This window comes from Lissotriton vulgaris, chromosome 11, assembly GCF_964263255.1.
Source record: "Lissotriton vulgaris chromosome 11, aLisVul1.2, whole genome shotgun sequence".
NCBI lineage: Eukaryota > Metazoa > Chordata > Amphibia > Caudata > Salamandridae > Lissotriton > Lissotriton vulgaris.
The window spans coordinates 185,515,378-185,537,749 of record NC_141699.1 but is presented as its reverse complement, the minus strand read 5'-3'; positions in this window follow the sequence as shown (position 1 = coordinate 185,537,749).

The following is a 22,372-nucleotide window of genomic DNA, read 5'->3' as shown; positions in this document are numbered from 1 at the left end:
CAAACTTGACAAGTTACCAAACCCTGTATGTTGAAACTGTTCTTTCTACTTAGAAAATGTGCCAATACTGTGATCTACTGCACCCGATAATATGCCATTGCTGAAATTCTCTCTGCTCGGTAAATATGCAAATTAGCTACACGCTGTAATTCTCTCCGCTCGGCAAATATGCAGATTAGCCTTGTTCGAAATACTGCCAACTATTTAAATGCTCCCAAAATGTTTTAAACCTTACCTGTAGAGTGACCCACACCCCTGCTTGGCCTGAACGATCTGCTGTGGGAGCCTGCAAAGCCTCGGAAGAACTGCGGGATCCAAACACCTCTGCGGGAGATGACGGATTTCCAAAGAATGTATCCAAAAGGACTCGAGGTCACTCACCAAAACAACAGCTAACCTCGAGTCTCCAAAACCCGTGCTGCACCCACCGATCTCCAACAACTGCCCGCCAAAAATAGGAACAACACCGGAACTCTCCAAATAAGCCTCCTGTCACGCTGAAGAACGGAGAATAGTGAGCACGAGAGAAAGGGTGTGGTTGCTGTTGTTAACGTGACCACGCTTCCCGTGAGGCTCACCCTTTGAACTTTGCGAGATGTAGTCTTATCATAAAAGACTATTTGAAGGCAATATAAACGTAGCACAATGTGATGCAATATGTTGGTAGAGATTCAGCAACATTAATACACTTGGAATGCAAAGGCAATGTTCTTAACGTGCACACATCCACCACCATCGTCCCAAAGATGTAGCACTGTATGCTTTGCCACATAATGATTTACAACATAATTGCATCCCTAGTCCTGACAGAGAGTGATGAAGAAAGGGGGTGTGACATCCGAAGACCTCATACCAAACTGACAGTGTGGGACTTGCTGGAGGTAACTGGAGGAGTAGTTGGCACCCAACAGCCCTTAATAGCCAAGAGAACTTCATATTCCAACTAGTACTATGCCAGGGGGAGCGTTTGCAGAGTGGTGGAGAAAGGACGTCTTTATGATTGCACAGGTACTACCTGTATGATTCTATGAGTGCCATTAACAAGGACACACTGTGAGTATTGTAGAATAAAACACATATAGACATATTTTACAAAACGTGTAGCTATTTAGTATGATGCTAATTTAACTTTCCCCTTAGTATACATTTTATGAAATAACTACATCAAAAATGCACTTTCCTTCTTCACAGCAACACCGAAGGTTGCAATGACATTAGTATTCACAAATACAAAGGATAAAATATAAAAGAGATATTTAAAGATATTTTACACACATTTTGAGTCTAGCTGTTTAGTAACATAAATGTTTAACTTTATTTTAACAACACATTTAACAAAAACAAATATTTCAAAAAATATCTTTCAACATCTGAACTCACAAATAGAACATAAGTACAAAACACCCATATAACAACCTATTCTTACCCAAACTCAAACAGAATCAAAAACTGCTCCAAAACTAGTACACTGCACACTCTGTGAAAAGATCCACTCAGGAGCGACAAATAAAAAATATTCATATGGGATGACGTCCATGGTTTATCATCTTAAAATCTAACAGAGGAAACATCTCTAATTGGCAATTAGGTAGAGGGAATCTGGAGGACCATCTACATCAGTGGCACCAGCAAGAACATATCCCTTCAGAGGTGCAGACTATTGCAAGCGATATGGCTCCAGAGTTTTCTAGAATGGCCACGTATTGCATGGACTGTAGTGTTGTTATAACTGCTGGTGAGCAGTATGTTACAGCTATTCTCAATGCTGCAAAAATCATACTTGCTAATTTTTTCCCCTTTTTATATTTTTTACACATTTCTGAGTGCACATTTTTCGATTTTTTTCCATCCCAGTTGCCATTTTTGTTCCCTTAAAAAAGAAATTTTTATAAAACTTTACAAAACCACCCCAAAAATGTTTCAAAAACAAAATAGAAAATCATGTCACTTCGAAACAAAGGAATGTCATTGGATAATACACTTTTAAACTAAAACAATAAGAAGAACATGCTGATTCATCTATCTTGAACACTCTTTAAAAGGATTTTATAGTAAGCAGATTTGGGCAATGCACAATATGTCATAGGAGATTGTAAGGGGTACAAATAAAAAATATTCTTGCAGGACTACGTCCATGTTTTACCATCAAAGCAATAGCTTAAAAGAACCAAGAAAGCAACACAAGGCTGAAAAACCCTTAACTTCAATATCAGTCACCACAACACTGGGGCAGAGAGCCCATTCAGTAGGCCCAATCTCATCTTCAAGATTTGGCTCCATAGATTGTCCTGATGGCATCAAACTGCATGGATTGTGGAGTTGTAGTGAGGGCTGGTGAGCATTCCATTTTAGCCCAATGCTGCAAAGAATCATAAATGTTGATTTTTCAAATTTGGCCCTTGATATTTTTTCTACATTAGCAGGCATTTTATTATCTTAAAAATGAGTATCTAATGTCTATGTGTTGTTCATTTTATTATCTTCTAAATTAGTTTAACACTACTTACACATAACTTGCTGTATAGACAAATCAAAGTGTTCCTCTACAAATAACTACACTGCTAACTTTTGCCTGGTATTATTATTTAGTGCATTCACAACTTATACAAACATACTCAGTTTTTTAGGCCACTTTGTGTTAAAATGTGTATTCTCTTCTTTAAAACTATGAACTGATATATATTTGTCCTGCTCTGCAACTCCTCCTTTCAACAACTCTTCATTTTCCTTAGAATCTTGCTCAGGACTAAAGAAACGAAACTGCACATCACCGCAAACCTTTTCTATGGCTGCCACAGTACCAAGCAAAAGTGGTTTATTAATTTTTCCTGAACGTAAAGTAGGAGTTTCCACATAGCACAGCCTCCCAACTAAAGTTCATATTGTTGAGTGCTGTACAGCTAACATCTTGGAAGGATGAAAGATGCTTTAGCGCACTTTGGCTGATAAACAAGCTAGTGAGTGTCCCTTCAAATTGTACGCCTTCTGATTTTGCAAGGATCCAATCCTTGTAAAGTATTTATTTTCAGTTTTAAAGTTCACCTTGGAAAGATATGTAGAAATGTCTTTATCATATCAATGGATTGCTGTTGAATACTATAAACACTACTATAATTTAATTTCTATACCAGCATTTGACTCTGCCTTCTCTGTACCTGTTCACCATCACCTCTTTCGCTATAGGAGTGCCATTCTTCATTTCATAACTTTGTCCTCTGTAATCAATATGATGAACTAATCTATTGTCCTGGACATAGCTTTCTTCATTAAAGAAAGACCCTGTACTAGACGTATCTATGCTTTCTCCACTAAATACCGACTGTACAAAAGTTACTTCTATTCATTAACTTTTTTTTCTGATTTTGTAACCTCAAGTAAAACACCATTTTATCCAGAGTCTTCATTCTATTTATAATCAAAATAAAAAAGCTTCACCTTCAAAGCAAAGGCCTTCTCAACTACTCTCTCAACTCATTCCTTCTTTTTCACTGCTTGTCTCCTTCTTCTATGCTTCTTAATATTTCTAAGTAGACTTATAACTACTCTACTATGAAACATCTTAGCTCTAATTTCTTTAAATTGCTTCTGTCTCCTTGTTAAAGTGTGTATATCTTTGTTACATTCTTTCCTGTTCTTGCTTTATAGATTTTGACCATTGTTGTTATGTCCCATAGTTTGAATTTTATTTTCATTATTTCATAATCATTGGAAATGTCCACATACACTCTTGCCAATAGCTCTTTTTTCATTCACCACTTTTTCTTCATTTTGCCCCTTTTGAGTGTCAATTCTGCATAGATAATGTACTTGATTCTGATCCCTTTCCTTCCAAGCCTTTGTTGGCAGTCTGTACTTATGCAGATATTGTTCTGTAAAAAAAAAAGTATATTTTAAGTTTTTTTTTCTAGTTAATGTACCAGCTATTTTACAACTGGCTGACACAATATACAAAAATATTTTTTATGTTATGTTTCAGTTTTAAATCTACAGATCAACCTACCTACATAACTACAAGCTCTTACTTCAGTGTACCAATCCCAAACCCAAACACAACACTTAATTTGTTACTTATCTTTTAATATTATAGCACCCTCTCCTACAACACAGCTGCACCATATCCCAGGTCTCACTTATACATGGTAAAAGACCACTTTATGCCTTTTGTAGTAAATTTAAAAAAAACATCAACCAAAGTGTAAGAGTACATACAGTGTCTCAATACTCTAAATCTTAAAACACAACATGAGAGCTATTTCTGTGACTCCCTACCACTGTGTTCCTGTTAGATTAAGTGTTTCAGTACTTTTCTACTTAAATGTGTCAGATTTATATTTTAAAAAACATTGCAAATAAAATTATGCACATTGATCTGTATTACAGCATATAGCTCTCTACTTCTTCAGAGTACATGCAAACTGTGTGTGATAGATTACATATATAATAGACTAGATGTTTCTAGAAGAGTACATGTTCCTCACTAAAACTTGCAAATACATGTGTTTTTGGTTGAGTACAACAATACTCCCTCGATGATTGGATGAGTGCATAGATAGTGCCTGCATGATTCCCTGAGTATGTGTGTACTACAGCATTGGTCCCATATCAGCATAGTTAGCGCCTGTGTATTCACATAACTATATTGCTACTACCTGGATGATTGGTTGAACACATGGGTATTGCCTGTGTTGTTCAACGAGTACATAATTAGTGCTAGCATTATCGGAAGAGTGCATGTGAAGTGTCTCAGTGATTGAATAAGTCTAGATATCACACGATAAATAATTGCATACATGGCTCTCTAATAGTATACATTGCTCTGTTACTCAGCGTCCACATGCATCAGTAAGTTTCTAAAACTGAAAACAACAATTCTCACCTTCTGAAAGCACTAAATCTTTTCCTAGTGGCATACCTAGATCATTTTGCAAATATTTCTTGTGCAACATATATTCAGAATTTCTCAAAGAAAAGTTACATGCCAAGTGAAGTTAGCACACAAACTCTCAAAGCACAGTTTTCACTATTACCCCTCCCTAATTGTAAGCAGAGCATGTTGAAAGAAATGCACCAACCTCACTGTATACATGAAATTTTCAACAGCCTTGAAAAACATAGATCACCATGTAAACATATATGTGATTTCATAAAAGATATACACCTTCAGGCCATCTTTCCAATGAGATAAAGTTCTCTGCATATTTAAGCAAACTCAACAGTCTCATCGTACATATAACTATCTGCAACCATAAAAACCATATCTCTCCATCTAAACATATGCAAACCAATCATATAAATTAAAAACCACGTTGACAAACCCTTCCTAATACTAAGCCTGGGCAGAGTTCATGGAGTTCCACTACGTGGAACTTCGCAAATTGCAAAAAAACTCCGCTGCACAACGCAGAGCTCCAGGAACAGCGGAGTGCATTAGATAAATGCCGCTCTCTGTGATTTTCAGTGCCAGGTGCTTGTCTGCACTGTGCAATTATCACAAACGCCACCATGCATAGCGCAAGCGGGTGCTACTTCCTTTCTGCCACTCGAGTTGATTTTTACTTGAGCAGCAGCTTTCTCAACATGAACAGACGGCCTCTCAGCACGAGCGGTCGTGAGCATACGCCACCACTTGCAATGAGAAAACTGACCGCCCGGGTTGAGAAATCTCGCTGGGAGGTTGACATTCCATGCTTGCACTTGCCAACTTGATGTTGACGATTGCGATCAAGGAAAAATCTCACCGGGAGGTGGGTTTTCCTTATTTGCACTCGCCAACTTGCCGTTGATAAATACGAGTTAGGAAAAAAACTCCTCTACGATTCATGAAGCAGAGCTTTTTTAAACTCCGCCAGCTCCCCGGGACGCATAGTGCGGAAAACTCCACAAACTCCACGAGCAGAGCAGAGAAGAGTTCACCGCCCAGACTTACCTAATACATACCTAACAAGTATTATTACTTATTAATTTATATACAAACACAGCACATTTTCTTATGTTTTATTCATGTCTTCAGGAATCCCTTTTAATAATGTGACTAAAACTACCACAACACCCAGAATGCAAATAATATAGATGTATCTGTTCTGCAAAAAATGCTTCCACAGTTAAAACATTGTAATTGTTGAAGGTATTTCTCATGGTCATTTTCACCAGGATTACCATCTTAAACACTCACTCTCTGCCAGATACAGTTAATATCTTTTTAATCAAACTCCAATATAAATCTTCATTTCTAATGTACATTTTTTATGTAATTAAAATGTTATAAACATATCAGTGAATTGAATTTGTAGATTATATTGTTGTTTTAGCTATTTCTGGAGAATTTGGACACTGGTAAGATTTGCAAAAACTAAGCACGAGAATGGGACACCACTCTCATAGAAAGCAACTCTAAAATGGCAACCTCTTCAATTTCCACTCCATCATCATGAGAAAGGCAGCAAATGAAATCATGCCTTTCATTTTAGACTACTGCATCTCCACTTGTGAATGGTTATCATCTGTTAACCCTTTCCCTTTCTTTCAAAACGAGGTCCCTGATGATGCGTTATTGCAATGTTTTCCTGATGATCGTGAAGAAATGGTGAAAAAACAAGAGTTCAAACCTAAAGCTATCTTCATTTTTCAAAAATGTAAATACTGAACAACAGTTTATTGCACAGTCCTGAGTTGGAAATTAAAGCTTGCCATAACATAAATTGTGTCATCACTCCTATAAATAAAAAATAAATTATTTCTGTGTCTTTATCACTCTTTCCCCAATAAACTCTCAGCTAAGTGTACCTTGCAACCCAGTGGAACCAGTAGGTCACAAATTCACAGCACATTCCAGAGGGAACATGCTAGTTCTAAAATAGGTACAGCAGATGTTCTTTACTCCACAGATTCAAAAGCATATCCATGTCTTTAGTGCATTTTTTTTTTAAACATAGACTTCTTGCAAAGGCATCCAACACACTACCTAATTTTAATAACATTCATGCTGACAGCATCTAATGAAATACATCTGTTTTATTAAATTAAAAAAAACCTCAATTTTTCCAAATGATCAGATTACTTGGTTTGGCCAGAGAGGGTTAAAGTATCATCAGTTGCTGGCTTTGGTTACATCCATTGTGGATACCTATGCTCCTCACCTCATGATTGTACACTGTGGTTGCAATGACCGAGGCATATTGATTGGAGTAGGGATGGAAATCCTAACGAAAGTAACCTTTGCAAACTGATGTCACTTTTCCCTCACACTGCCTTGGTGTACTTTGATATATGACAAAGACAGAAATGGGAGTAGTCAAATCAATTCTGTCCACAAATTGACAAAGACAGGAGGCATGTAAAATAAACCTGTTTCTGCATCCCTCAGAGAACATTGCATGGGCTGGATCTATAAAAATAATCTAAGTTTTGATATGGAATTTGTAGAAATTATGGAATGCACTTTACAGATGAAAGCAACAGGGTGTTTCTAAGAAACATGAAACTCTGCATCCGGTTGTGTTTGTAGCAGCCATGTACACACAACCAATGCAACGGCTCTTGTCAGAGCCACCATCTTACCCGAAATATTGTAGCTTTTTTAAAGAGTATTTTTTGCTTTTTAGCATTCTTCACGACGACGTCGCGATCCCGTGAAGATGTCGTGAAAATGGAAAAAAAGCAGACATTCAATAACCACCAACACATCAAAAAATAATATGTAAAAAAATCCATTCTGAACATTGCGCTTCAAAGATTACTTTATGCACACTTCTTTCAAAGCATGTTTAAACTCATATTTTTTACTAAGATTCTTTCAAAAATATCTTTTAGACCTATTTTCCATGATTGTTCGGTGATTATCGGGCTGTTTCCATTAAGTGAAAACGCAAATATGCACACATATTACAGTATATTACAAACTAGGGATTTATTGCTGTACACGTCAAACTCCTGTTTTTCTAGTGTATTTCTAAGACAACCATCTCTAAAACCTATTTTCGATTTTCGCAGTGAGGACGGAGATCGAAATGACGTTGGTCATTGAATCCCCGGTTTACGTTGAGAAAGTGGAAATCAAAAGCAGGAACTCAATAGCCACCACCATATTAAAAAATTATAACTATGTAACTAATTCTAACCATCACAGTCGATATCTCACCATATTAATAACTCTATAAAACATTTACCAGAATCTCAACATGGGGTGGAGTACCTCTAGTATGACCCCTTGTGTTAGATTTTTTCGGAAATGTTCAGGACTGGGAACCTGTTCTCGAGTAATAAAATGGCAGCCACAACTTTCTGTCCAGCCAATCAGAGCATTCTCGTTGGCGCTTGCATTCGTGATTAATCACAAAACCGCTGCAAAATATCCATGACCAAAGATATTACGGATTTACCACCATCTACCTTCCTGCCAAATTTGGTGTAAGTCCATTCAGCGGTTCGGGCTGAAGGTGTTACTAAAGGTTCCTATGTGAATTGACTTTACAAACACACCCTTATTTTGCACCCCAAATTCTCGGTCCCACTGCATGGATCACCCTGTCACTTTTTTAGGAAACTTTCATAAAGATTGGTAAAACTGCGCCAAAGTTATTGGCAAGTCAAAAAATGGGTCCTAATTATGAATACCTACTGGCAACTCTCAGTAGGAAACATATATACAGGGCCTGTGACCGCCAGTAGGTAAGGGCCCCCTCCCTGAGCCTCAATAGTCCCTGGGGACCCCATCCCCTAGGACCTTATGTTTTTATAGGGGAGGGGCACTAGGTGGGCCACAACCTGAGCCTTATTAGGCCCTGGGGCCCCCTGCATAATTCTTTTTAAGGGGTGGTGGTCCGCTTAGCCCCCTACCCAACCTTTCAAAAGGCCTTGAGGACCCCATCCCCAGGACCATATCTCTTTTAAGTGGGGGCACATTGCCCTCCCTCCCAGGTTTCATTTGGTACTGGTGACCTCACTCCCAAGGGCCCTATGTATTTTTAAGGGTAAGGGAGGCCGCTGGCCCCCTCCCCAAGCATTATTTGGCCCTTGTGACCCACTCCTCAAGGGCCTTTTTGTTTTAAAGGTCTCTCCCCAAACCTAAAAGAGCCCTGGGGATCCCATCCCCTGGGACCGTAAAGCTAACTAAGGGAAAGGGGGTGCTCTGCCCCCACTCCCCGAGCATAAAAATCCCCTGGTATCCCATCCTCCAGGCATGGAAATAACTAGATGAGGAGGGGGGCTGTGTGACCCTCTTCCCAGAACCATTTTATGGCCGCAGGGACCTAATTCTATGGCACCGACTCATGTATGGTGTACAGGCGACCACAGATCCACACCATCTGTTTCTCTGTTTGCGGACATGAGCCAGGAAAAGTAATGTCCTCCAAACACAAAGCTCTGCCCAGTGGATAAACAAAACCTCCCTGCCTGCACCTACCACATAGCAAAGTGAGGAGAGTGTCAAACTGTAATCCGCTTCTCACACAGCTATTGATCTCAGAGATAATATAATACAACACTAAACACTGCTGTGCACTACAATGAGACAACCTCTCGTTTCAATGACGCAATAAATAGTTACCACGCTACTTTGAATTGCTAAAAGAAAACTGTGAGGCTTGCAAATTTGAATACAGGTGCTCTGCAACGATGATAACATAGGAATTCCATTATGTCACATAACTAAGAGCTGGAAGAAGAGATTCAGAAATGGAATACACCAGGTCTTTCAAAAATCAAGTTCCTCATATGATATTATTCTGGGATCAGGTCTTGACATCAGTGCAAAACCAAACCACACAGAAATGATAACCTTGTAGTTCCATGCCAAGCACTCACCAATCCATCATGGTAGCGAGCAAGGGTTCCTAACAGGGCAGAGTGTCTTTAACAATTAATATAGCCTTATGGAGAAAGGCTGAAATGCTATTAGAACTTTTACAATCATTGAAGTTAGAGTGATCCAAGTTAAAACAGGGAGAAACAGCAACTATTGTTGAGCAGACATGTCCAATACCATAAATGAATAGGAGACACAGCAACTATTAATTGAATTTTTGAGCAGACATGTCCAATACTATAAATGATTGCACTTCTGCCTTGTCATTGACTTCAGTGGAGCTTACAACTTTCAATTGTACTAATATTCCATTCAAGCCACAGGGATCAAGAGGATAACCTTGTTATCATAAATTAAAGCCTGCAGTTCCTGTGCAAAAGCCAACTTCTTATGCCTTTATTACAATTAAATCTAGCTAGTCTCCTCTTATAAAGAAGTGACATAGATTCTCAATGGTAATAACTTATTACATATGAGTTTTGACCTCACAGAGCCAGAAACCAACATGAAGGCTAGTCACATTGCATAATTACAGCTACAGTTTAAACAAGCCACGGTGTTGTAACGTATCTAGGGCTCTACTGTAATTTTCCTGATTCATGTCCTTATATAGTTATAACTTATCATATCCTTATATAGGCATAAGAATCATAACCATATTTAGACACAGCCAATGCAGTCCAAATATGGCATGGCTACTTCCACTAAGCTCCCAGAGTACAACGAGTTCTTGAAGACAACCAGCCTTCAGCAGTACGGGAAATCCCCCTGCTTCAGTATTGATTTGTCCCAGAACTCCTGGAGGGTGTAAAGAACTTTGAGTTCTTCGTGACGTTATTATGTCCACCCTTACGTCAAACTCGGCACCTTCCAGGTATAAATATGCACACATCTGCCCTAGCAAAACACACAGTGGTTTTGGAGCAGATCAACTAACTACTTGCCCGATGCCCTGCTGTGTGCGAGTGCCGAAGGAAGCCGACCCTCCCTGCAGACGCACTGAGAGAGACGCTGTCTTTTCTCCTGCCGAGAAATCCAGCTCCAGTGTTTCCCTGCTACCCTAGCGGGTTACTGGGAGATTGAGTCCTGACAGAGAGATACAAGACCTCCTTCATTCTATAACCAAGGTACGGAGCTGATTAGACCCTTAGAGAATTCTTGGATAGATTCTTAGCAGAAACTATTTAACAGAAGCTACACCTCACTTACTTCTTCCCTTGTACTAGACCTAGGTTAGGTACACGGTAGGCGTATTTTAGATGCACCAGTTGAGTACTTTTAATCATTATTTATCAATGTATGTATTTTATCTATTTTATGTATCTTATGGCTTAGAAACCATATAAATGCTTTTAAAGTAATATTTCATAATACTCCTTTTACTGTACACACTTTACTTCATAGCAAGTATTACGATTGTAGCAATTCACTTCTCTTGCATGAGAAAGAAGACTGCTCAATAAATAACCTTTTTATTGAAAACGCCCGTCTCTCTATTTCTCTGCACTTCTGGTGAAACGAAGCATGCACGATTGACTGAGTGAAATAGACATCTATTGTTTCCGCGACTCTGGAGATATATTCCTTATTCTTGGAGAACAAAGTTGTCATGTGATATGGTTGTCAGAAACGAATCCCTTCTTTTATATTCGAGAAAGTTTCTAATGACCTCTGAGCTAGCTGGCATTCACAATTAAGTCTAACATATTCAATAGAGACCTAGTCGACTTCAGTCCTACGTCTAAACTATCGTTTATGTTATTCCAACGCGCAGAGCCTATTGGAACTACACTACAAAGGGAAAACCGGCTTTTCATTCCTCTGATCAACAAAAGATGTTTATGGCAAAATTTCTTTCAGAGCTATTGATCGTTACAGAAAAGATAACCCTTCTCATGCTTATACACAATCTGATCCACAGCAGTTTTGAACCTGAATTACATCAAAGTGATACTAATATCTTTTTCGCAAAAACTACTAAGTGCGTTTTGGTAAGTTTACATTTGCTGTTAAGATTCTGCTTTATTTATTCATATCTTCAATGAACAGGAACAAGCAAAACATAAAGAGTGCAAGCAGTTTGTATTTGTTGATTTAAAGAGGCAAGATGGCATCCGCGGGACGGACGCGTGTGTGAGGAGCTCCTGGTTGGCTCGTCCTTACCAGTGGTTTTATGGCGGTTTCACAGTGCATCGTGCTGCTACAATGATGGCAGCAGAGTTCTTTGGGGCTGAAATTAATTTCAGTAGCGAGATTTATTGAAATTTGTGGAACCCCTGAAGGGTCAACTGTTTAGCGGTACGCGGCGGGGATAATCACTGAAGTGGCACTTAGATACAAGCTCTACTCCCAGCATCAGCGGCAGCGGAGAGGGCGCGGTGTGGGGTACAGAGCTACCAAGCTATTGAGTGATCAGGCTCATAGCCAGGACTCTTGCAGGGTGCAGCGGCTGGATTGTTTGATTTTTGCATTTGTGGAGTGGCGGCGGAGCGGAGTGGAGATTCTGGTCAGTTTCTATATTTTTTTTTGATACAATGTTTCGGCAAAGCTTCTTCTTCAGGGGGCACACCTGCAGAAACCCTTACTGTTCGGAAGAAGAAAACCCAGGTTGGAGGGGCTGGACTAGCGACGACAGAGATGCCTGATTGGGAGCTTTCTGGTGGGGAGCAGATGTTTTTGGGGGTTTGGACTTGTGGGCAGCTTTGGACCCAGTGGAAGAAATACAAGGCCAAGTATCGCTGGAAGTGATAGATAGATCTATTTCCGAGCATAGGATAGAAACACAGGCAGTAAATCTAAAAACCCAAACCGCCTGTAGGAAGTTACAAAATACAGTGCGAGGGCTGGCCAAGACATGCAACGAATTTACTGAAAGAATGACAGAAACAGAGACTTGTATATCATTGTTAGAAGACCAGATGGTGGCACAAAGGGATGCTGTGGCAGACATAAAAGCCAATAAGGAAGACGTGCATGACAAGCTAACCTATTTGGAAAATCGATTACGCCGTAATAATCTGCGTATACTTGGTGTACCCGAAGGACTTGAGGGGCAAAATGTTCAAAAATTTGTAATTGAGTTATTTGAGGAAGCACTCCCTGAGTTGAAAGAATGGAAATGGACACAGGAAATTCAAGGGGCGCACAGATTTCCGTTTCGGCAACAGCCTGCAAGGAATGGGCAACCGGCACAGCAGCCGCGGGCTATTCTAATTTCTCTCAATAACTTTCTGGCTCTGCAGGCATTGTACGACCTGGCTAGGCCGGATAAGAAGAGAATTGGGAAGGGGATCCAATTCTTTGTGAGACCTGATTACTGCCACTCTACTGAGGAAAAAAGATGGCAGCTGCAGCGGTTGAATACTCCTTTCCAAGCAAAGGGCGTCTAAGTGTATCTATTGCAGCCAGCCACCTTAAAGACTGTCAATAAAGGCCAGATTCATTTTTTTACCTCTGAAATCTTAGCTAAAGAATTTCTCCAATCTATGTGATGAGGAACATAACTTTGGTCGTACTGGTAGTAACTGATGGAACATGTGTAGTTGTTTAGAAAAAACAGAAAAGGGTATAATATGTAATAATGATGCAATTATTTACTTTTCTTTTTTCCTTTAAACGAATACGGGAGGGACGAGCACTAAGTGGGCTACTCACTGAGCATCATAGGGGCGATAGGCCCTAAGTCCTCGATGTTTGGGAAGGGTTTTTGGGGTTGGGGAGTCGTTCAGGGGTGGTGGTGGGGGGGCTGAGGGTCACTTGGGAAGTGTGAGGCTGGGTGGGGACTTGTGAAAAGGGGGAAATTCAGTACATAGTATGTGTTGTAGGAATGGTAGGATATATTTATATACATTGATGGCTATGAGATTTTAACATAATAATGGCAGATAGGAGGCTGCGTTTATGTACCTTTAATGTTTGTGGGCTGAATAATGTCCTCAAGAGGGAACGGGTTATAGCTGACTTGCGGTTAATAAATCCATATATTCTCTGTCTACAAGAGACACATGTCCCATTGATCATTTGAAGGATATTATATGAGCTGGGCTTTACATTACTAACAACCTCCAGACAGTCTACTCTGAATAGGGGGGTGGCAATTCTGGGCCGTCGTGGTATAGTAGGCACGGGTAGAGAGAAGGTAGATAATTTGGGGAGGTGGGCCATTATGAAGTGTATACTAGGGGGTACCAAGACCGTGCTTTGTACAGTATATTGCTCAAACTTGGATGAGACTTTGGAGTTTTTGAATGTTGAGGTGGCATTGTGGGCGACCCCCTTGATATTATTGGGTGATTTTAATATACATGGTGATCGGGAAAACGTGGGACCCCGATTTTGTAAAGTATACAGACGTAAGCCCAAGGTATTTAGGGACCTGCAGAAGGTGCTACAGGATCATGGACTTGTTGATGGGTGGACTGTTGTGAATCAAGATGATCCGGGTTACACGTTTTACTCTTCCCCACATAATACGTTTTTTTGGTTAGATTGTATTTTCTTACCTCGATGGATGACCATTGGGGCAAAGATGCAGGTCTGGCCCCGTATTACATCAGATCATGGGCCTGTGATATTGGATCTTGCTTGCTTTAGCCTTCCCAGGGAACAGCGATCTTTCACATTTAATAAAAAGCTTCTAAGTGATGAGGAATACATTTGATATATACGAACTTGGACTACATCGTTTTTGGAGAGTAATAGAGGGTCGACCACTTTACCAATGGTTTGGGACTCACTGAAAGCCGGCCTATGGGGTGAAACACTTAGCTATGGGTGGACTAAACAGAGGAGACAGAAGGAATGTATACTCGGCCTGCTCGAGGACTTAAAAATAGCTGAGTGGGAACTTATACATGCGGTTAGAGTCAATGCTGATAGCCAAGATGCACGAACTAAAACTGAATGCTGTAAGGCCAAGATTATTGGGGTTTGGAGTCAGGAAATTGCCGCTCAATTCAAAACATACAAGGCAGAAAGATATGAATATGGGGAAGCAATTGGTAGATGTTTAGCTCAGAGAATGCGGGGTAGACAAGCTACTCAGCGAATTGAAATTCTTGAAGAGGGCAAAGGGGGCATAGTTGAAACAATGGAAGAAATACTGGATGTATTCCACGCCTATTACACAGAGTTATATACTCAAGATCCAGTTGAGCAGGAGAATATTGTGCAGTTTTTGCAGAATCTTGATTTAACTGAACTTGTGTTAGAAGAACATGAAGATTTAGGAGCCCCGATCAGTATGCTTGAACTTCAGAAAGCACTAGATGGACTAGCATTAGGGAAAGCGACATGGCCAGACAAACTTCCATTGGAGATATACCGTTTAGTTTTTTCGATTATAAAGGAAGATATATTGGCTACTTTTATAGTGGCTCAACATGGGGACCCTCCACCATCATGGGACGATGCCAATATTCTGATTTAAAAAAAAAGGATAAACCTTCTAGGCTGCCTGGGTCATATAGACCCATATCATTAATCAATGCTGACAGCAAGGTATATTAAAAATTCCTCGCAACTCGGCTGGTGCAAGTTTTATCCCTGCTGGTATCTCAATACCGACATGGTTTTCTACCTGGTAGGAGTACTGTTAATCATCTACATAGGGTGATTGCGCTGTTAGATTATGCTACTGTACAGTAAAAGCATATAGGCTTAATCTTTTTAGATGCTGAAAAAGCATTTGACCGCGTCTTGTGGTCATTTCTTTGGGCCACAATGCGAAAGATGGGTTTTGGACCTCATTTTTTGAAAGCGCTACAAACTATGTATAAACGACCACAAGCTAGAATCTGTGCAATGAGGCAGGAGTCATCTTTTGTATATATAACTAGGGGGACCCGGCAGGGATGCCCCTGCTCGCCTTTACTCTTTGCTATCTACATAAACCCATTGTTGCAATTGTTGAAAATAACACATAACATACTGTCAATGGTAGTGGGGGAGTATCAAGTATGTATCCTCGCGTACGCTGATGATATAGCGGTAATAACATCTGATCCTGAGCAAGCATTGAGGGAGATAGAGAATCAGACACAAAATTTCGGGGCAGTTGCCGGGTATAAGTTGAATATTTCGAAAACTCAAAATATCTGTACTGAGGGACTTTGTCTTGGCGAAGTTTGGGTTATGCCAGAAGCAAGATATTTGGGAATAAAGATCAGGTTGTCACTCCGAGAGATTGTAGAAGTCAATTGGGCTGACATAATATCCTCCACAAAAAGACAACTGGAAAGAGTTGAGTGTCTAAACCTCTCAATGGTAGGGCGATGCAATGTCTTAGAAATGTGTATTCTCCCCAGGGCTATGTATTATTTTAGGACGGTACCGTAGGAGCTGACACGACAGCAATTATTGCAGTTAGACTCCTGCAGATAGGTTCATATGGGGCCAGAAGAAAACTTGTCGTGCTTCAAAGACTATGTCATTACCATTGGAACGTGGGTGGTGGGGCGTGCCAAATTTTACACTTTATTATTTAATATGTCTTTTGAAGAATATGCAGTATTTGGTAATTGGGACGGAAGTGGGATCATTTGAAGCTCTAAATATATATCAAATGTTGATGGGGAATCAGGCGAGCGAGGCTTTACTTAAGTTTATTAACCAAGCTATTTCAGAAGGATGCAATTTAAAATCGCTGCTGCTGCATATAAGGCGTGGAAGCTGATACGTAAAATGTTATCTATAAGTCGTATAGTTTATTACACGCCCCTAAATTCCAACTAAATTTTTCTTTCGATTTCTTGGGACATAAAGATGGCTATTTGGAGGGATAAGGGGATTCGATGCCTAGGGGTCGTGTATAGTGCTGGGGTTATTGTTTCTTTCTCAGATTTTGCAGAAGAATATAAGCTACCTAAGATTGATTTTTCTTAATTTCTGAAAATTCATTATTATATTGTTAAACATTGTAGATACACGCCTATAATATCTAAAGATTTAATATAGGCTCTGATAAAAAGAGCTAAGATTGGGGTATTGTATGACATATTGTTGAAGACTCAACGGGATGATATTGTGATGCAGGAAGCAAAGTGGAGTGAATGCTTTGGGAAGACTAGCTTTTATGTACAACAAACAATTGATATGGCTACCAAAGTCATGCTGACTGCAAATTTACGCACTCAACATTACAAAACTCTGTTTAATTTATATTATACCCCTGTGAAAAAGATGAAGTGAGGAGGGCTCCATGACGGGAAATGTTTCACGTGCTCGGCGGAGAAAGCCGGCATTGTACATGTATTTTTCGATTGTTTAGCCTTAAGACAATTTATAAGGAGCATTTCAGACTTTTTGTCACAGATTACAGGGGTCAATCTGTGTATTTCTAGAGATAATGCTAGTAGGTGTGGGGAAGGGATCTGAATCCACTCAGCTTTGCTACCCGTTTCTTTATCTTTTATTTATGGCTACTGCTGTTGATAGACTTTGTGTTGCTTCTATGTGGCTTCAATCAGAGGCACCAACATATGAAATGTGGCGTGCAAAGTTCTACAATGTTTTCAATTTGGAATTTAGTCTGTATCGTATGAAATCGCTGCGGAAGAAACAATTAGGGATGAAAATTTGGCAGCCTATGTTACTATATATGGAGGTGTCGATATGAAATGTAAGTGGTTTTGTACATTTAAGCTTTATTTTCTGTGTAATATTCCTACAATAATGATCTAAAGGCTTGATTTTTAAAGTTTATTGTATGTTATGTACTGAACAATAAAGTACTAAAAAAAAGAGTGCAAGCAGTTTGATGAATGGGGGATGGAGGGATCATGAACTATTAGGTATACAATACACTGTTCCATACATTAAAAAGATACTGTAAGTCACCTCAGAGTTCCATGACTTTATAAAGGAAGCTAACCTTCAACCTTGTTCCTCTGTAGAGGCATGGAAGTCCTCTGTAATTTGCAGTATTCTTCTAATGATGGCCGGGGGCGGTGGGTGGGGGTGGGGTTCATTCGATAGTTTATCTCAATTAATTCAGGCAATAAGAAGTCATGTCATGGCCCTCATATTGAGTTGTCTGGGACATGTCATTGTATTGTCTAGCAAATACGAAGCACTGCTACTGCCAAGCACTAAGGGAAATGCATAATATATTCTTTTTAACGTACACCAATGTATAGTATTTTGCATTAGCATGTAGAACAGCCTTTGTCAAATTCGCTTTCAGTCCTTTTCATAGCAATGAATGATGAATTGTGGTAGATTAGTAAGGCACATAAATGGATCGAATATGACATTGTAAGGCTTTTCAATAGAATCCAATACATGCAAAAGTGGTTTACTGGTAACATCAGCTCAAAGACCGATTATTTGACAATCCTGGAAGTGATTTCTTCATACTGAGACAGTAAGTTAGTCTAATTTAGTTAGGCTTCATAAGTCTATCTAATCTTTCCCTTTATGAGACCAAATGTGCAGGGCTTACAGCTTTCATCCTGCAGTGAATAGATCAAGGCTGATCCATTGCGAGGCAGTAAATACTGAGAAGGCATTATGATATCAGAAACTTCACAATCAAAGCTTTACTTACTGCATTAACTGTGCTTTGAGCTCATAATCTTGTCATCTGTCTTTCGCCATCCATTTATAGAAACAAGTGAGATTACTGAGATGTCTTAAGCAAACTACAAGGACATCAGTGAGCATTTTCGTACATCAACAACTGCACTGTACGTTAGTCACTGGCAATTGCCATATTCCTTTGAATTCCTGTTTAGAATGAACTAATCTCAATAGCATTCATTTAAAATATTAGAATGTAATTACCTCCACGCTATGCGTTTGGACAGTTTTCTTTTCTATTTATAAATAGGTGGTGTAGGAGTGTGCAGAATAAAAATGGGACTTTGCATAATAATATACTCCCAGGCCTAGATTTACAAATATCTTGCATTGGGTTTGAGTCACTTTTTTGCCCCAATGCAAAATCTAATTTGGGATTTATAAAGTCACACAAACCCTGATTTGCGTGGCGTAGTGAAAAAAAAAGTAATGCAGGGCAGGGCATAGAACCATCTTGCGCTCCGTTGCATCAGGTAGGAGTTTCATGGGTGGTACATGGGCGTGCTAATGCGTCCACATATGTAAAAATGGCTTTGTTACAAAATGCTGCACCTATCTGAGGCTGGCGTTACTGCGAGTAATATTTTTATCTCTCCTAATTTTTTTCCCTTTGCGTGGGTGCTATATTTTCCAGCTCACATGTAGAGGATATGGCCTCAAAGGATAGCTTTTTTGCAGGAATGCAAACCATCCTGCTCAAAAACTATCCTGACCACAATGCAGGCACCCTTGGGACATGTCGCACGGATGCCTGCATTGGCACTAGGCAGCACCAAGTGTACCAGCGCAAGGAGAGCAGATAGGCACCAAGGGGCATATTACCAAGGGCATTATCACCGCTTTAGCGGGAATTTTTCCCGCTAAAGCGGCGATAATTTTATCGCCCTATTACCTAGCTGTCCCTAACACCGTTAGCGACAGCTAGTAAGAGATAGCAATCATCTTGGGGCCCACTTTGCATGTCTGCGATATTTATCGCTAATGACATGCAAAGTGGGCGTGCCAAGATGTTAGCGACTGAAAACAGTTGCTAACATCGCTATCTCCTTTTACCTACAAAGGCGTACTTTTGGAAATATTCGCGCTAAGCGCGAATATCTCCAAAAGCTAACGCCTGCCCTGACCAGTTCTTAGCCATGTTATCCAATGAGAGGTGGATAACATGGCTAAGAGCATCGTCACGGTAATGCCTGAATATCACTGTATTGACAGCGATATTCACGCATTTCGCCCGTTTTTTATCGCTTCTGAGATAAACCTTGATAATAGCAGGGTATCTCAGCGATAAAAACAGGTGAAGGGCGGCGATAGGAATATTCCCGCTAAGCCAACATAGCCATAATTATCGCTAGTTGTTGGTTATATGCCCTCATATTTTTAAAAATATGGCACAGTCCTGCTCTCTCCCTTTTATGCAATGCAATACAGCACGTCACTAGCTGTGCTGCATTATGTGAAATGTTAGTAAATATGCCCTTAAGTGTGCTATTAATGTATCAATGGCACTAGCCTTCATTTCATAGTTCCAATCTTATGAGCGTTGCCTGTTCTAATGACATTTAATTTTTTGTAGAGCATTTTAACATACAGCCGCAACTGATACATACTTGTTTTAGTATACAAAAACTTACGTCAGTCTGCTATTGCACCTATTCACAAAAAGGCAATCAATTGGAATTTTGGACACCTTCAAAATAGGATGTGGTTTTATATCGAGTGCTTGTACAGATGTTGCCATTTGGAAGCGCTTGATGTACCATTTGCTAATTATTCGTCAATGCACGCATTTTTGGGTAATATGGCTGTTAGCATCCCCATGTCACTCATAAACGGGAGCACGCAAAATCAGGATCAACCAGGCGAAACAACTCAGCTCCATTCTCCCAGTCACCCAAAGAAAAGATGCAAAAAGCTAATTTGCGAATTTTCTGTTTTCTTTGACGGATTGGGCTTGCACCCGCAAATGTGAGGGTAAACGCCGATACAGCATATGGTTGGGATACCCGTCACCCCCTCCCAACACACTCCCCAAGAATGGGAAGACGGAAACGGTTCTTGAACTTTTGGAAGGCGGGAGGGAGTTACCCTCCCGGCCGTATTTATTAAAATATGAAACAAAATTAAAACATGAAAATAACAGTTTCATATCATGTACAATTTCATTTACACATTACGATGTTTCTTGGCTAACCTTAACACATCTCTAATACAAAGGTTCTCCTAGCCGATTCTAAAACATCCTGTAAATGCATTTCTCAAAATTCAAATTGTACATCCTAACATTACGGGCCAACGGCAAGGTCGTAACCGGTGTCAGATCCCTAAACCAGAACTCCCCCCTCACTTGTGAGGGGCGGGCGCACAGAGGACTGTCCCTCTGTGCCAACTTCCAATTTCCCTTGTCTTAACGGGGGCCCCATATTTACTCAACACCATCTTTAGTGGTCGTCCGAGGACTCGTGTGAGGTGTCTAGAAGGTAGCGTAGACCCCCCTCCCACCCCACACTGCTTACCACATCTGCCGTCGCAGATGTCCTGGCCCCGGGAAATTCCCAGGAGGGGCCCGTAGCCCCTCCTCCCCAGGGAGGGGCCTATGACCGCCTTCCCTTTCGGCGGCCCCATCCTTAGAGGGGACCGCCTCCCCGTTTGAGGGGCCAATGGCCGCCTCCCCCCAGGCGCTCCCATCCATAATGGGTGACGCCCCCACCTCTAGGGATCTTCCAATTACTGCTCACCGATCATGACCTTACCGCCCGACCAAAATAAATACGACATTTTTTAAACTAAAGAGAATGGAAAAAACAGTCATACTGAGCGATTCAAAGTATACACTCCTACTAAGCACTACATTTAACTCTGCTGTCACTGCTTTGACGACATACATGCTGAAAGAGCAACCACTTTATTACATACCAAAAAATTACCAACTTTATTCGAAAACAACCTGAAAAAGAAACAGCATCGTGTCACTCGACTTTATTCCAAAACAAATCGCTGTCATCAGGGGCTGGTGGGTGGGTCAAAATTGGCTCCTTGTTCTGTCTCGAGCTCACGTGCAACGGGGAGGTGCAGCTTCTGAGCACAGGAACAAGAGGATGCTTACTTGGATCGTCGCTCCTCTTATCCTCCTTCGGGCGGGCGTGGACCCTCCTCCAATCCACCTACAGGGCGTGGCCAACGGTGTAGGTGTCTAGGACAACCCCTCTTTGGGCGGGAAAAGGCGCGCCCCGGCTACGCCGCTTCGGGCATACCGATTTAGAAAAGGGGGTGGTGATGAACAGAGTGTCTGAGTTAAACAGACCACTCTTACCCAGTCCAAAGATCAGGGCTTGATCCATCACTGTTATTTATCTCACTGCCCCATCCCAGCTCAGAACCTGGCTATATGCAAATCAGTCTGTCCCTGGCCCAGTGCATCATGGGAACAGCTTCGGGCATACCAGCCGAGACTCGCCTCCCGCCCAAAATGGCTTCCCGGGGGGATCGGGGTACTCCACCATACGTTCGGGGGGACCGAGCGGTCGCCCCTTTCCATATGGTTGGGATACCCGTCACCCCCTCCCAACACACTCCCCAAGAATGGGAAGACGGAAACGGTTCTTGAACTTTTGGAAGGCGGGAGGGAGTTACCCTCCCGGCCGTATTTATTAAAATATGAAACAAAATTAAAACATTAAAATAACAGTTTCATATCATGTACAATTTCATTTACACATTACGATGTTTCTTGGCTAACCTTAACACATCTCTAATACAAAGGTTCTCCTAGCCGATTCTAAAACATCCTGTAAATGCATTTCTCAAAATTCAAATTGTACATCCTAACATTACGGGCCAACGGCAAGGTCGTAACCGGTGTCAGATCCCTAAACCAGAACTCCCCCCTCACTTGTGAGGGGCGGGCGCACAGAGGACTGTCCCTCTGTGCCAACTTCCAATTTCCCTTGTCTTAACGGGGGCCCCATATTTACTCGACACCATCTTTAGTGG